At 38.9% G+C, this 18,335-nt stretch overlaps 1 protein-coding gene across 2 annotated transcripts in view; it reads right to left on the bottom strand.

The window, feature by feature from the left end:
• LOC134749525 (heterogeneous nuclear ribonucleoprotein K) overlaps nt 1-14,393 on the bottom strand; it is a 61,798-nt gene extending 47,405 nt beyond the window's left edge. For both annotated transcript variants that reach the window (XM_063684488.1, XM_063684487.1), the window contains exon 1: nt 14,246-14,393. The gene's annotated coding sequence lies outside the window, so the exon portion shown is untranslated. The remainder of the gene's footprint in view (nt 1-14,245) is intronic.
• Nucleotides 14,394-18,335: the final 3,942 nt, after the last annotated feature.

Raw genomic sequence — 18,335 nt, 5'->3', positions numbered from 1 at the left:
AAGACGGTACTCTGGAAAAGGGTTATAAGTAAATTGATGTCTTTTTCTTCCTGGCGCTATCCCGGCATTTTGCCACGGCTTCTTGGAGCCTGGGGTCCTCTTGACAACTAATCCTAAGAATTGACGTAGGCACTAGTTTTTCAAAAGCGACTGCCATCTGACCTTCCAACCCAGAGGGGGAACGAGGCCTTGTTAGGATCAGTCCGGTTTCCTCACGATGTTTTCCTTCACCGAAAAGCGACTGGTAGTAAATATCAAATGATATTTCGTACATAAGTTCTGAAAAACTCATTGGTACGAGCCGGGGTTTCAACCCGCGACCTTCGGATTGAAAGTCGCACGCTCTTACCGCTAGGCCACAGCGCTTCTTTAAGACGATAGTCGCTGATGTGTCCTTGAGCGTCTCAGCGTCTCTGTACCCGCACCCCGCTCACTGCGATCGTACGTGAATTTACCACAACGAGGTTCAAAGAATAAGCTACAGCTTAGAGGCGCGCGGTTGGCGCTATACTCGTATTTGTGCATCTTTTGCAGATATTTTGTCGTTTGAATATGAGTAGATCATGCGTTTAGTGGAGGTCGTAAATTATAATAAAAATATATTCCCTTATGCATTATGCTTTGCAAGCCTCAATTAGTTAATTTATGTTTTATCTGTTTCTTACAAATAAATACCTAAGTCAAATCGACTGATTAAAATTTATAGTGGTTAACGGCTATGTATGATGAACCCCCGCGGACGTCAGCTGCCGCTCCGTTGGTGGGTTGAGGAATGGCAGCCAGCGAAACACGCAAAAAAAAATTGACATCGCCTCCCGTATGATACTTTGTCAGATGATAGTTTAGATGCTAATGTGAATAAAAAAATCGTCAGCCGGTTGTATCTCGGTGGAAGGTCAGCTGGTCACATGAACATGTAAAAAAATCTTTTCAGTCATCGCATCCCATTTCATTATACTTTGTCAGATGGTAGTTTAGAATTTACATGATATTGTTAATAAAACAAATCGTCGGCCGATTCTATCGCGGTGAAAAGACCGTCAGCTCTTAAAACATTATTGTTAGTTTAAAAATAATTTTAATTGATTTAGCCGTTAAGTAGAAATAACCAAAGTTAGCCGCAAAATGGCCCGTTGTATTATTTTTATTACGATGAAACTATAAATTTCAAGAAAAATATTAAATGTTACAATTGTTGAACAATAAATAAAGATTCATACCTATATATTTTTTTCATATTTTTTTTTGTTTACCCATTTAGAAGAAATACGCTCTAGACCTTAACAGTAAGTAAGTATATAGTTTCTGAATTAAAAAGGTATTATTTACCATTATAATAATTTACCACCTCCACAAAACGCAAGGTCTATTCGTATCTGAACAAGAAAACATTTGTAAAATACGAACTAACTATTACATTACCTAGTCGGCTCATAAGTTCTGTCACTCTCTCTCTCTCTCCTTAGCAATTATTATTCCCATCTGATTGTGGGGTCTGCTTTTCTTGTCTTTTCTCTCCACTTCGCACGATCGGACGTGTCGTCTACTGAAACGTCGCAGGCCCTCATGTCTTTTGCTATGGTATCTGCCCATCTCATCTTCGGTCTTCCTCTTCCTCTGGACCCAGCAATGTTCAGATCCATAGCAACATTCCCGATGTAATCAGGAGGTCTTCTTTTCACGTGTCCAAACCATCTCAGTCGACTCTCTTGTAGCTTATCGGCGATATCACGTACTCCGAGGCTACCGCGAACGTGCTCGTTGCGTATCTTATCAAGCCTCGTTACTCCGCACATCCACCGAAGCATCTTCATTTCGGCGACTTGGATGGACCGGGCATGGCTCTGCGTCATAGCCCATGTTTCACTCCCATAGGTTAGAACCGGTCGTATTATGCTCTTATATACTAGGCCCTTAAGCTTCACGGGCATCCTCCGATCACAGGTAACGCCAGTCACTTCCCGCCATTTCAGCCAGGCAGCGGCGATCCGGTGCTGCAAGTTCATTTCCAATTTTCCTGAGGTGTGCAACATGGTACCCAGATATTTGTATTCGTCACACCGAGTGACTTGCTGTCCATCGATAACGAGGGGGTCTTCAGGCTGGTTTGGTTCATTACACACCATGTATTGGGATTTTGCGATGCTCAGCATCAGGCCCCCCGCCTTCAACTGACGTTTCCAGTCACCGAGAGCTACTTCTAACTCTTCTCGGGATGTTGTGCAGATGGCTACATCGTCTGCGTAAATAAATGTCCATGGTGCTTTGGTTTGGGCATGTTCAGTGAGTGCATCCATCACCAGGCAGAAGAGGTATGGACTTAGCACAGAACCTTGGTGTACCCCTTCGGTAACTGCTATTGGCTTGGTTTGCCCCACTGTGGTTCGGATGACCGATTTTACGTTTCTGTACATGTCAGCTATTACATCAATGTACCTCTCTGGGATATTTTTCCTCCGAAGACTCCACCAGATTGTCGGACGAGGAACACGATCAAATGCCTTTTCCATGTCTAGAAAAGCAATAAAAAGCGGTGTGTTTTTAGCCCTGAATTCTTGTGCAACCAGGTTTATGGCAAACATAGGGTCGATGGTGGATAGCCCCGGGACGAAGCCATATTGGTTTTTAGATAAGGAGCTCTCTGTTCTTAACCGGGCGTCGATCACTCGTTCATATAGCTTCATCGTGTGGCTCATCAACTTTATTCCACGATAATTGTTGCACTCATATCTACTACCCTTACCCTTGTAGAGGGGAACGATGGTGCTTATCCTCCATGCGTCCGGTATACATGGAGTTTCCCAAGCTTTTAGAAATAGATGGGTAAGGAGATATATTCCCTTCTCCTCTAGGCATTTCCAGGCTTCAATGGGGATTCCATCAGGGCCCGTGGACTTCTTGTTAGACATTTTTCGTAGCGCCGTTTTAACTTCCTGAGGTGATATCGGTGGGACGACCCCGAGATTTCTCTCGACCACTGGAAGGTCAACAATTCTTGTTGTTGTATTGAGAAGTTGGTTATAGTAAGTATACCACGCCGCCAGGATTTCGTCATCCTTGTACAAAAGCGTCCCGTCAGCGCCTTTGACAACCCTTGTCTTTATTGGGTCTTGTGATGCCTTGTTTCGGGTTTTGGCCAGCTTATATATCTCCTTTTGCCCTTCTCTACTTTCAAGAGTAGCGTACAACGATCCTGTTGCGTCTCTTTTTGCAATGGAAACCGTTTTCTTTGCCATCTTTTTTAGCACTTTATAAGTGTCTCTATTTTCCTGGGTTCCGGTGGACTGCCAGATTTTAAAGGCCGCCTTCTTTTCTTGCAGCGCTGTTTGCACTGTAGCACTCCACCACCAAGTCTCTTTAGGTGTTTTCTGTCCCGGTTTCGTGCGGCCCAGGGTTTTATTGGCCGCTTTCATTATTCCCGATGATATCTGTTTCCACATAAAATTCACATCATCTTCCATGTTAATAGTCAACTCTTCTAGTTCCTTCCTAAACTCCTCCGCTTTCTCCCCCTTAAGCAGCCACCATTTAGTAATATCTGGCGCCCTTTCTTGTTTTGGGTCTCATAAGTTCTGTCACTGGCCTTTAAAATTTAAATTTGGAACTCCTAAAACAAAAACCGTTCTGCATTTGAATTTCGAATCTTTATTAAATATTTGAGTAGTATAATTTTGCAATTTTCTGTTTTCTTCAACATGGAGTGGACGCTTAAAGATAGCCGTACCGCAATAATTGCACTATATCGTTGTGGTCACTCGCCGACTAAAATTTTTAAGCTACTTGAAAATTGAAAATTCTCTCTAAGACTTGTGTATCGTACCATAGAAAGATACAGTGAGGTCTCTAGTTTAAATGACAAGAAAAGAAGCGGTCGTCCGCGTACAGCTAGGACTCCAGCGGTTGTACAAGCAATTAGGGCACGCATTGCCAGAAATCCCGCTAGGAAACAAAAAGTTATGGCCCTCCAGATGGGTTTGAGCAAAAATACGGTGAAAAGAGTGCTTAATCAAGACCTGAGACTTCGTGCTTATAAACGAAAAACTGGCCATCTTCTCAATGGTCGCTTAAAGCTTTAAGGCTTAAAAGATCTAAAGCTTTATTGAAGAAGTACGCTAAAAATAAGCACCGTTGTATACTGTTTTCGGACGAGAAAATTTTTGACATAGAAGAAAACTGTAATAAACAAAATGATAGAGTGTACGCTCGCAATAGTAAAGAAGCGTCTAATAGCATTCCCCGTATTCAAAGAGGTCATCACCCTTCATCTGTGATGGTTTGGCTGAGAGTTTCTTATGCGGGCGTCACTAGTATGCATTTTTGTGATAAAGGAGTAAAAACTAGTGCCAAAGTGTACCAAGACACGGTGTTGACTAATATTGTGAAACCACTATCCCATACGATGTTTCTAAACCAGCATTGGGTTTTCCAGCAGGACTCTGCTCCAGCCCATAAGGCAAAGTCTACACAAGCCTGGCTCGCCTCCAATAAAATCGACTTTATACGGCATGAAGATTGGCCCTCCTCTAGCCCAGATCTTAATCCTTTAGACTATAAAATATGGCAGTATTTAGAGGAAAAGGTGTGCTCAAAACCTCATGCAAATCTAGACTCGCTGAAAAAATCTCTTGCTACGGCAGTGGCCAATATCGACATGAAAGTGGTGCGTGAATCCATTGACGACTGGCCACGAAGACTTCAAGCCTGTGTAGATAATTATGGCGGTCATTTTGAATAAATGTTATACATTTAGATTCTCTAGTTTATAAGCTTTCAAACGCTGTACAAATTATACGGAATAAACTTAAACTTTTGATTTTATTTGATACTATGTATATGACAGAACTTATGAGCCGACTAGGTATAGCATAGGTACTCGTATTATCGTTGCGGTGGTAAGTAGTACGTTTGATTTTTTCCTTTCGCCTTAATTTATAGGTTCGCCAGAAAAAAAATACGACAGGCCGTTTTGGTCTTTTTACTAAACGGCTTTATCAATTGTAAGGGTCATGATTTATTTTTAGTTTATATTTGGGTTATGCCTACTTTCATTTATGATTAGCTTATAAAAGAATATCAATTGACTCTTACTTGTCACTGTTCGTTTTCATCATCAACCACCACCAATCAATTGGAGATTACCCAATCTCCCAACACAATTAAAAACAATTAAACTTAAAAATGAATATATACAACGTAAATTGATAGTCTATATTAATCTATTAATTATTGTTTTGTTAGGAATCGAACTTTATTCAAAACGTAAAAATGGCAATATGTCCGCGCATGTTAGAAAACTTTTATTTCAATATTTCAAATGAAGCTTTCTCAAACATACGTTGAAATATTGTCATTATTTTCGTTATAATAGGCTGCGAAACACCGTGTTAGGCGCGCTAAAGCGCGTCAGAACCAAATCAACTTTCTGCAGTTATTTAGTCTTTGGCCACAATAACTCCCTTGGGCTCAGCACAAGCATACAGAGTACAAGGAAGGCACGGAGCGACGAGCGACACAGCCTCCTCGTCTCAAAGCTAGCACACGACTGCCGGCCACGCTTTTTTCGAGCTGCATACGCACGAAATGTTGAATAATATTCGATTTCTTTAAAAAAAAAAATTTTTTTAACATTATGAAACGTTGCATTTGTAGTGTGTGTTAAAACATTTATTTTGGGTTAAAAATAACTTTAATCGAATAAACCGTTTAGGAGATATAAGCAAAGTTAGTCGCAAAACGACCTGTCGTAATGTTCCTTTTATGGAGAAACTATAAATCACAGGGAAGAAGTAAACGTTAGGAATATTGTACATAAAATGGAGATTAATATATTTTACAGTACATATGGTGCTACTTTCTCGCACTAGTGCGTCAAATAGCACTTTTCGTGCATATGTCGAAAGTTTAAAGGGCCATATGTACTGTAAAACGTTGTACGATACACGTGCGAAAAGGTAATTCGCAACTCGTGTCGATTTAAAACACTCCCTGCGGTCGTGTTTTAATTTATCGCCACTCGTTTCGAATTTCCTCTTGTCCGCACTTGTATCGTAAATAACTATTTCATTTCTCATGCTCTGAAAGAGGGTCATTGTTGTTCTAAAAGCAAGTGCGCAGAAAATGATACGTGTCTGCACTAGAGCATTTTACGTTCGAAGTACGACTTTTTTAATTTTTTTACGATACGCAATTGAAATTTGAGTTTAAATGGATTTGTAATAAATTTTTCATTTTGATATTTGACTCTCCATTCCATAAATAACGATACTTTTGTCTGAATTGTTAATTGAAAGTACCCTCAAGAAATACTATAAAAATGTATACTTAGTCATGTTTTAAAAAAAATACATGCATTTTACTTTCCTCGTATTCGAAATGAAAAGTAGAGTGTTTAACTCGGGTGAAAGGCATCATTTCTGCCTCGGACTATTGGCGCTCTCACTGCATTCGAGCGCCAAAATACCTCGGCAGAAATGAGTGCCTTTCGTCCCTTGGTTAACAATCTACTATTTTTTAATACAGTTGCTCAAAAAGTGGTACTTTTTGTGGCTGCGTAGCGTGCGAGAAGCTCAATTTCTCGAACTAGTGCTTTTTACTTTTTAGTTCCAAACTATACTTTCGAAACGCAGTTAAAATTGAATTTAGCGCGGAGCAGGTACCAGGGCCTCATGAGTTATGAGGAGGTGTCGTTGACCAACCCGCGCCGGGCCCGCGGCGGCCGCGGCCGGGGCGCGCACGAGTATGAAGGTATCGCGGGCTGCAGCAGCTCGCGTATCTTAGCTGTATAGGTACTTTTGGTTTTGGTTTGGTTTGGTGGTATGATTCTACTAATGATATATTAATTTATTATTTTTTCGCAATTGTATTAAAAGACGTCGTTTACAACACGTGTGAAATGTCTTTTTACACTAGTTGTAAAATGTACTATTTTTCATATTTTTTTGTTGAACCGTTAAGCAGATATATACTCTAGAAAGTAAGAGTTTACGGCCAAAATTAGCGACTAGCGCCTTAAGGAAATTGATGTGTTTAGTAAAAATAAATATGTGTTCTTTGTGTACAATGAAATCGAGTATTCAGCGTTAAAGATTTGCGTGATAGCCAATGAAGGCAAAAGGAATTTACAATGATGCATTTAACTTTATAATGGGGTTGTCTTCATGACTTATGAAGAGACCGCGGTGGTTAGGCGGTAAAAATAGTCGAGAATAGTAGAAAGGCATCGGACGTTTCGTGAGTGTAATTGGAGAGCCCGCGGGCGTGCGGCACGCTACAACGGCGAAGCCGGGCGGGAGACATCTTGTATGTATTTGCCTCTCTGGTAATTTCCCCGTCGGTCCTTGTATATTTAAGCGGTAGCATCGTCCGTGCCGCTCTCATGCATATGTCATGAGCAGTTGCCGCGCGACGGTTTGTTGACGGTCGAGCCGCGGGAACGGCCACCACCGGCCAGCCCCCTGCGCCCACCACCGATAATTATTACGTTCTACTTTCGATTCCGGTGGCTATCGGCCCCGCCCTGCCTTACCAGTGTGGTGGCACTGAGGGATGAGGCGACAATTACATTCCCCGTTTTCTCCAATAGCCAACATGTAATGACCATGTAGTATATCGCATGTACCTACGTTCAAATTAAATGGCGACACCGTAAAAGCAGCCATAAGTCTCTTGCACGCACGCGAAAGAATAAATAACGTGCTTCTATTTAATGTCCCCATAGACTGATGAGTTATTGAAACTTAAAATTGCTAACCGATTACCGTAATATGTAGAATAATGCTTAGCCTAACCTAAACAGAAAATCCGAGAAAAGAGAAATAATATTCAGATCGATTTTCTCTCTAGACTCTTTAGATCTCTTTAGACCTTCCAACAGTTCATACTGCGTAAGAAATCTACTTTCTTTTTTCTTTGTATTATTGAATGGAAAATATTATATTATATAAGGAAGGAGGAAGGATGCAATTGATAAGGATTTTTGGAATTTAGGATTACTAGAATATGAAGCTATTTTTAATTTAAATATGAGTGATAAGAAGCTTTTTCCTAGCGCATTCAGTGGCAGCTTTTCCCGGAGCTGTTTTTCATATTTGCCTGCACCATCCCAACCTGCTGGAGTTGTTAAAGTTTTTTGGCTGTTTTATCCTTCTCTTTTAATACACTCTTGATTTGAGCCCATGAATAGTCGAGAGAACGGAACTGCAGGACGCATGGTGGTCTTACTTTGCTCATCGTCTATTACAAAATGCGACTTTTTGTACAAGGAAATTGTATGATTTTCGACTTGGCGCAGAAATTAATAAAGCAAATTTTCGGTTACTTTAGCTATCCTAACTTTTGTACGAATCTATATACTATGTTTCTTTATAGTTCGTTTCACTTAAGCCGCATATGTACCCCAATTTTCACGATAAATATGACGGCATTCGGGGGCGGGCGCAAATTATATTACCTAACAATCTTTCTGATGGTCCTAGGGTCACTTGTTCCTAGAGGTCCGCCGCTTCGAGACCTCTGTTCAAGAGACAACGTAAAAATTATTTATTTATATTATGAAATGCATGAAACTTCAAGGTAATTTTAAGTGTATCGAAAGCAAGCATGGAGGATGTGGAAAATTTTCTTGCCATTTGGAATTGGAATATATAATTTAATAATTTAACGTCCCATGCAACATGGAGCCCCAGGGTCTAAGTCGTTTGGACGGTAAGAGACCGGACGGCCTTACGCTTGTTCCTTGGGCGAAGGGCCGCAGCTTACTTTGGGATGCCACATGTGCGAGTACTTTTGCTCCCACTCATCTCGCGCGCACTGTGAACAAGACAGGTGCAGCGGCTGAAAGTGCTGCTAGGTTCAAGCACAGCAAGTACGCGAACCTTGAACAGATGTACGATTTTGTCCCGGTTGCCGTCGAGACGGCGGGGCCTTGGTGTGCCGAGGCCAAAGCCTTTATTAAGGATATAGGGCGACGCTTAAGGGAAAGGGGCGGGCGACCCTCGCTCTGGTTCTTTCCTTGTCCAAAAGATATCCCTAGCCATTCAGCGAGGTAATGCCGCCAGTATTTTTGGCACATTTGGTCCGGGGGATAATCAGAGTGGGGGGTAATTTTGTATTTGCTGTCATTTAGTTTTACTTTTTCGTAGGTTTATTTTAAGACATTTATTGTACCCTTTTTCTGCAAATAAAATTCATTTTTTAGCTACCATTTAATAATAGGACTTTTAACTGCGGTTAGAAAGCTGTCGTCATCTTGCTTGGAAATAAAATTACAGCCGTTTGAAATTTACAGTTTTTTTTTCGGTACACCCCTTATGATATTTATTTCGTTTATAGTTTAAATAGTAGTGTGACTACTTGTAAAAACCACAAATTAAAATATTTTCATAAGAAACTAATTTAATTTGTTCTTATTTATTCGACTTGATTAAATTTCGACGATTTCTATATGAATCAACAATTTTTTTTGCCATTTCGGCTTAGGGGGTTATGTAATGTCTTCGAATACAAGACAAAGCAGAATCTCTATAATCATACAATATTTCTGCCTCCCGAAGAATCATACCATTTTATGCCGAATGATAGATCAGCGGAGAGATTTCATAGCTGTTTGCCTTCGTGATGGATTGCCGATCTAAACCCAGCTACATTAAAGGCGAGGGAAAGAGTCATTAATTAAGAGCTAAATACGAAAAATGTTATGCAGGCGATTTTTATGGCGGAGAGGGTTAAGTAGAAATACTTAGATTTCCTTATTTACTTACTGGTCGACCTTGGCGTACCCCTCCCTTTTACTATTAAGCACGAGTTAGATTTATTCAAACAAACAACGGTTCTCATAAAAAAATTAGATATACATATCTATATAACAAACCCGGACAAGTGCGAGTCGAACCCGCCCACCGAGGGTTCCGTACTTTTTAGTATTTGTTGTAATAGCGGCAACAGAAATACAGCATTTGTGAAAATTTCAACTGTCTAGCTGGTGACAGACAGACGGACAGAGGAGTCTTATTAAAAAATAGGGTCCCGTTTTTACCCTTTGGGTACGGAACCCTAAAAGAGGCACCAGCACGGATATTGAAATGTCACTTTATGTTACTGAATACATTTTATCTGATTTTTTTATTTATTTAATCTGCATTGAACAATTTGTAAGACCGGCCTAGTTTAACCGTTAACAACATCGAAGAAGAGGTGTTTGTGTAAAATATTGTTTATGATACAACCTTTTTTAGGGACTTTCTTAACTAATAACTACTTATTGAGCACTTCCAATTCCCCCCCAAACTCGATGGGATTGCGTTGATTTGTCACCGAAGTAACGACCCATGTGTTAAAGCAAAAAAGTTTCTTGGAAGCAGCAAGTTAAGAGAATTTAATACATCCTATAGGTACTTTCCAAATTCGCACTTGCACTCTTTCTGACAACTCTTCTACTATCTATCTATCTAAACCATAAGGAATTTGTATTCGAAAGTGTTTAGGTACAATGTATTTCTGTAAGGTTACCAAACACATCATTAAATTCTCAAGTTTGCATTAAGAAACCAATGACTTTTAGTTAAAAATGTTAATGTTATTCCACAAATTAAAGTACCTAACCTCAGTTAATGCTTACGATTTTCATCCCTTCTCGACTTATGTTACTTTGCAAAGATCCAGAATGAAGAAAATTGCAACATCATCTGACGTAACTTAATCATGTTCTCTTAGTTGCAAGTATTTCTTTGTTCAAGTCATATTTTGGATAGGTAAGCGTCATTTTGACAAATTCTATATGACATGTAACAGGAAATCGCTGTTCAGAAGTTAAGTAGTCAGAATATTGTGGATATAATTTGATATAGGTAATCCTACTTATTGCGGGCACCCCTTCTATTGCTCAAAAAGTCAATCTTATCTTAATTGTGTTGACTATAGGTTCAGTCAGCATCAGAAATAGTGGATCAGGCTATGCGATCATAACAAAAAGAGAAAAGTCTCTATATGTTTTACAGTACATATGGTGCTACTTTCTCGCACTAGTGCGTAAAAGAGCACTTTTCATGCATATGTCGAGAGTTTAAACGGCCATATGTACTGTAAAACGTTGTACGATAGACGTGCGAATAGGTATTTCGCAACTCGTTTCGATTTAAAACACTGCCTGCGGTCGTGTTTTAATTTATCGCCACTCGTTTCGAATTTCCTCTTTTCCGCACTTGTATCGTAAATAACTATTAATAGATACTTTTGTACGTTAAATCACAGAATAAGTAATAGTATTGTTAAATGTAGAGATTTATCTCTATTTGGAAAAGTATTTCAGGGTGGCAGGTATTTTTAGCGCGTTGTTTCATCCGTTACTATTGATGCTGACTATACCACAAAAACCGACCAAGTGCGAGTCGGACTCGCGCACGTAGGGTTCCGTACCATTACTACGGACAGACAGACAGACCGTAGAGTCTTAGTAATAGGGTCCCGTTTTTACCCTTTAGGTACGGAACCCTAAAAACGGTCTGGTAGTTTAAAAATCTATGGGTATTTTATAAAATATGGCATACATATTTTATTGCTTTATAAAGCCAAATCAAAAACTTTATTGGTATCAGTTAAGGTTATGTGTCAAAATCAGAGAATTAATGGATTATGAAGCCTAATTTTATTGCAGGACCCTTACAAGCATGTTCAAAGTGTTCAAACCTTATATTTATTTTAGTAAAATGTAGACAGATGGTAAATTTAAATGGTCCATAGATGAAAAACCTCAGATGCAAAATATGTGATGTGCATTTCTGTATTTTACAACACAGACAATCAATCTGATAAGCAGTGATCTGTAAACATTTCGAGACAACTAGTCTGGCCTAGATGGTAGTGACCCTGCCTATGAAGTCAATGGTCCTGGGTTTGAATCCCGGTAAGGGCATTTATTTGTGTGCTGAACACAGATATTTAGGCCTGAGTTATGGGTGTTTTTTTATGTATTTAAGTACATGTATATTATATATATCATTGTCTGAGTACCCACAACACAAGCCTTTTTGAACTTACTGTGGGGCTTAGTCAATTTGTGTAAGGATATCCTATAAGTAATATCTTATCCTCCTATATACATATAGTCCTATTATAATTTTTTTTTTTTAAAGGATGACAGATTTATGTAGTTTTTGCATCTGTTCTTTATTACCAATACCATGTAAAATATAAATGATATACTGTTTAGGTAAAGAGTATCATACCACCACTAAACACCTTGATGCAAAGTAAGAGAAATTAGTTTTTTTGATTTTGTAACACAGTTACTTATAGACTTAATATTTTAAAATGAATATAAATTTTGTTTATCCCTCATCTAGAATCTGAAGGATGGTATCTAAATACCACAATTTAATAAATACAGTGAGTACAGTGACAATACTAGTAACTGTTACCCAAATAACATTTTCATTTCATTTTCAACTGTGTGTATGAGCATAACAGCTGTGAATACTATACATGTCTTTAGCTGTTTTAGGAGTACCAAATTTGTAAAATATCCCTACTACAATTAATACATATTATAAATGCATTGTAACTCTGCCTGTCTGTCTCGTCATGCTTAAACCACTGAACCAATTTAAATGAAATTTGGTATGGGCATGGTTAGAGGCCCGGGGAAGGATATAGGTTTTATTATAAACCTACTAACCTTAGTTATAAGTAAAACATAAAATATGTAACTAACAATATGTGGATCTTGGTTATCTAAATAAAGAACTTTTATTATTATTATAGGATAGTTTTAATCAATCATCATAATCATCATTCCACGCAGACATAGACCCAGGCAGAAGCTATTACAAATGTAATTCAGAGAGCATTGAGGTGTCAACAGAAACACAATAATAGTTGGAGACCTATCTGATAGGTTACATTAACAATAATTACAAGGTTCATTCAAGTGAAGTAATTCCCAGAATTAAAAAAAGATGTTTACAGAAATGGGAATACCATTTTGGAGAACAAGCTTTATCAAGGGGTGTTGGAATCTGGTACAGAACAATTCAAGATAGACCCTTGTGGATACCCTGGTTTGATTATGCTAACCTCTCTAGAAAAGTGTTAGTCTCAGCTTTCCGAGTCCGGTCCGGACACATCCCTACAAACAAATTTCTGTGCATGATGGGTGTTAAATCGTCACCACTGTGTGCAAACTGTCAGAAGACTGATGACTTGTCTCACGTGTTGTTGGAATGCGTCCGGAATTCGGACTTGAGAAAAAGAATTTTTGGTAGTCTGGGCTCCATGCACAATGGACAGATCAATTGTTGGTTGGCAGAACCTATATCGGACAAAGCAATCAGTGTTTACCACTTTATTGACCTCTCCCTTGAGTAGGGAACTATGATAGCACCCATGAGGCTGACATGTTCACCTAGAGTGTCCAAAGCCTCCATAAAAACCAGATTTAAAAAAAAAAAAAAGGTTCATTCGATAAATATAAAATGCAATATATAATTAATGAATTGAAGCCCAAAAAACAATATTTGTTAATTTGATTGCCAAAATTGGTTGTTTTTCAACCTGTGGAGCACCCCAGTATCACAGTAGTATGGAACTCATATACTAACTAGTATTACACGTGGAATACTTGTAGCAGCTGGGTAAAACTGTTGATGCTGTATAAGTGTGTATCAATGACACTCACAAGCTTGATACGAACTAAGACAATAGTTATTTGTTTTACAAGGGGGCAAAGTTGTTGTTTAACCTCTTGTGTGTAACCAATTGATACCGGAGCAAACAAAAGATACCAAAATGGAACAAAATGGTTCGAAAAGCGGAATCTTGAGCGTAGCGAGGGTTTCAAGGCACGAGGGTTAAACAAACTTTGCCACCGAGTGAAACAAAATTTTTCACCACACCAATACAAGGAAAATACTAACTGTAAAATATCAAACAAAATCAAAGCAAATCGATTCAAAATGAATGTTATTAAATATTTATCATTAAAAATCATTATTTAAAAGTCAATTCTACCAGCAAAGATAAGAAAACAACTAAAAATTTGCATTTGATTACTTTGCCTTACATGTGAATAAAATGCAACTTTCTTATCAGTTTTTGAATAATCAAGAGAGCCTTTACCAGCTCGTGTGGTAAAAAGGAATAAGTATGCTTGCAAAATTAAAAATGATACCGGTTGGAAAATAATCGATCAATACATGTTAAAATCACAACGCGTAAAACCTTGAATATATAAACAGATTAGCGATCTACTTACCAAAGCAGTGTCGTTATACGTTGAGCACTAAAAAGCAACGTAGGAATTTGTTATAATCTCAAAACAACGACCATTAATTAATTATTAAAATGAAATTTTCAGTCCACAAAAAAAGTAAAAATGGCGGCAATGGCAGATGTTTGGTGTTTCTTGTAAATGTTACCATAATTTAAAAATACAAAATGAATAATGTTGCATGCAGCAGAGATATAGTTTGTCAAAGGACTGTCTCATTACAAATAGACAGAGAGAATCATACTATCTTTGTCTTACACTAGTACCAGCACCCAAAAGAAAAGGACAAGTATAGTATTTTTTGTTCATATTTACTGACAAGATTTGCTTGACCCTGACCAACTGTACAGATCATGTACAGATGCATGTACAGATTTGGTACAGATGCGGCAGGGCGGCACGTGCGTCGTTAAAGGTCAATCCAGACGGGATGATCAAATCGATCGATGGAAGAAATCGGCGTCAACCACACTCGTGCACACGAAGCCGCGAACGCGAGTGTGTCGTCGATTTCGCAGATTATTCTCGCGTTCGCGCCTTGTTCCTCGTTTTTTGTCGGTTTTTTTTAAGATTTTTTAAGTTAAAATATGTGGCTTGGCCGTTTTGTTACATACAAAATAACAGTGACAGTAGCGAAACCAAAGCGAAACGGCCAAGCCACATATTTCGACTAGGTGTAGTTTGTGAAGTTAGGGCATGGTTAGGGCCTGTAGTCCTGTAGAGTTAGAAGCTTGGCTCTACAAAAGATCTGATAACTTTTTGACAGTGCGAGCCTTATGGTTTTGTCTTGGCAGCATTTTACATGAAATGTTTTTGGTGGGAAACCAAAAACATTTCATGTAAAATGCAGCCACCGTGGGATACTACTCTTTGCTCTCCACACGAGCGCTTTATGAAAATCCAACGTGTGAATAAACAAATAAATACACATGTTTCCATTTGTGCATTCAAAAGCTTTTTTAACGCGCGTTAAGAAAGCGCTCGTGAGAATGAGACTGAACGGCTCAGCATTACTTGGCATTAAGGATCCTCCACACTCATGCGCGAATCACGGCGATTTCGCAGATTGTTCACGCCTTCGCGCCTAGTTCCCGTTTTTTGTCGGTTTATTAGCCCGCGTCAAAGGAGGCGCGAAGCGCGAACTGGCAAAACTCCACATCAACTCCACATTACACACTATTTTGACTCATATGTGGCAAGATAAATAATAATTATAGTTGGTCAAGCAAATCTTGTCAGTAAAAAAAGGCGCGAAATTCAAATTTTCTATGGGACGATATCCGTTCGCGCCTACATTTTTTAAATATGCCGCCTTTTTCTACTGACAAGATTTGCTTGACCAACTATATATTACATAAAGCGGCTATATTTTACGGTTTTACAACAAAACAAAATTGAAAAATAGCTAAATCACTTATGATGCCATAGATAACTAGCCGTTAAGCTCGATCAGCTGATGCTTTACCGCCATCTTGGCGAGAACCAAACTGCGAAATCGCCTTGAAGTTTGCGAGTGTGGAGTCATACGTCAACGTCGCGACATGTTCTCTTGATGTTCCATAGACCTAGCATTACATAGTAGACCAGCTATACGAGTGCGCCCGTAAGGGATAGACATAGATGACGTCATAAACGTGGGGATACCATATTGGTAAAAATTACCCCAATATTTGATATCACGTTGGGGCGATTACCCTGGAGGCAAAGTTAGCTTGTTTGACGGTATTAAAAAATTGTTAAATAAAATGTCAATGGGCCGTTCTTTTAAGGCGTATAAACAATGAAATACCTCCTATAATTCGCGCAGGTGGTACAAAACTAAACATGTTTAGTAAATAAAACGTAAAATAAAATGTATTATGGGTTTTAATTTAAAGAAATCACAAATCTCAATCACACCAATTAATGTACACCACATTTAATCTTCACAACATTTGTTTATTTATTTTTTGGAATTAGAAGTACGAAAAAACTTCGAGGTCAAAATTACCCATAAAATTATGATATTTTCATCTGGTATCCCTAACATGATTGTTATGCAGCTAAATTAAGAAGAAGTTTAAAAATGGCTGACCTCAGACTCCTACCTACCTACGTAATTTGGGCGGATAATTTTACAAATAATGTTTTGTTAATTTGCGTAAATAATTGTGATATTTTTATTGAAATCGTTTGATTCTACATTGCTTTGAGTGTAACGTAATTTTACGATGTTATTCTCACATATTGCGTTAAGAGGAAGGTGTAAAATACCGTACTTACGTGTGAAAGGTTATGATCTCATATTTTTGCTCAGAGCGGCTATTACAGCCGATTACAGAACAATTCACCAGTATTTTATCAAAGTTCAAGCATTCAAAACGCTAACCATCACTATATTTCATAAGAGAAAGCACAATTTCATAAAAACAACGATAATTAAACAAGCAACGAACAAACATGACATGTCACGTACTTATTTGTTTGCCACAACCTCGGTTGTGGCAGCGGTGGAAAAGTGAAACTATGACAAGGACAAACAATAACGGCGCTTTCTCTGCTACTCCTACTGAAAGATACATAAGACTATCCCGTTCGGTCATTTTCCCCCACTCCTCATGACCGATCCAGTTATACTAGATTCATGTGATGTTCTCTCGGCGAAGTCGCGCCGCGATTCACGCACATAGTCTGGAGTATGGATGGTATAGAAAGGATGCCAATCTCCTATGGCGGAATTGTTGCAAAAGTGACCGCTTTCAGCTTTAAATAATAGTTCCTAATCTCTCCGGTGGCGCTAGTTAGGCTCTGGGACGTGAGTATAACATGTAATATGGATGGTATAGAAAGGATGCCAATCTTTTATTGCAGAATTGTTGCAAAAGTGACCGCTTTCAGCTTTAAATAATAGTTCCTAATCTCTCCGGTGGCGCTAGTTAGGGTCTGGGACATGAGTATAACATGAACCATATAAGGCAACAAATAACCCGACCAAATTACGTAGGTTGTTTTTGGTAGTATTTCGGTGTATAGTGGCGCCGCCTAATTACTGTTTTTTGATGGACACTTTTCATACATAGAGATTTGGCTCCTTTATATAGTCTCCATGACATGTAAGGCAACAAATAACCCGACCAAATTACGTAGGTTGTTTTTGGTAGTATTTCGGTGTATGGTGGCGCCGCCTAATTACTGTTTTTTGATGGACACTTTTCATACATAGAGATTTGGCTCATTTATACGGGCACAGATAAGATAATGACTTGAATTTTGACAACCATTACGCCCCATTCGGACGAGAGCTTAAAAAGCGTCGCGTGTGTGACGCAGTGACGCACTATAAGTAAGAGCGAGAAAACGATATCTCTTTCTCGCTCTTACTTATGGTGCATCGAACACGCACGCTTTTTAAGCTCTCGTGCTTATAGGGCCTTAAACACGCTCCAGACTACAGACTTTGCTACAGACGCTTCGCGCCGCGATTCGCGCACGAGTGTGGAGGAACCATTGGACCTGGTTGGCCGGTCGAAGTATTTAGCAGATGGCGCCAGCATAGCTTGCCCTGTCAATAGTGTCAATCCAAATGTCAATTTTTTGTTTTTTTCTCAGGTTTTTTTGTTGTATATACCATGGAGACTGTATAAAGGAGCCAAATCTCTATGTATGAAAAGTGTCCATCAAAAAACAGTAATTAGGCGGCGCCACCATACACCGAAATACTACCAAAAACAACCTACGTAATTTGGTCGCGTTATTTGTTGCCTTATATGGTTCATGTTATACTCATGTCCCAGAGCCTAACTAGCGCCACCGGAGAGATTAGGAACTATTATTTAAAGCTTAACGCGGTCACTTTTACAACAATTCTACCATAAGAGATTGCGATCCTTTCTATACCATCCATAGTATATACTATATCTATGGTTTTTTTAATGGAATTTTATGCCCTGGATGCCAGCCCTTTAAGCCAAATCTCATAAAAAAAGGGGCAAGCTATGATGGCGCCATCTATGCAAACCTTTGACAGTTGCCAACCCATTTATGACGTTTAAACCGTCATTCACAACACAAACTGTCATTGTTATTTGTAATCCGT

The sequence above is a fragment of the Cydia strobilella genome, chromosome 18, assembly GCF_947568885.1.
Source record: "Cydia strobilella chromosome 18, ilCydStro3.1, whole genome shotgun sequence".
NCBI classification, from domain to species: Eukaryota; Metazoa; Arthropoda; class Insecta; order Lepidoptera; family Tortricidae; genus Cydia; species Cydia strobilella.
The sequence above is the reverse complement of the archived record's forward strand: the minus strand, read 5'-3'. Positions and strand labels throughout refer to the sequence as shown.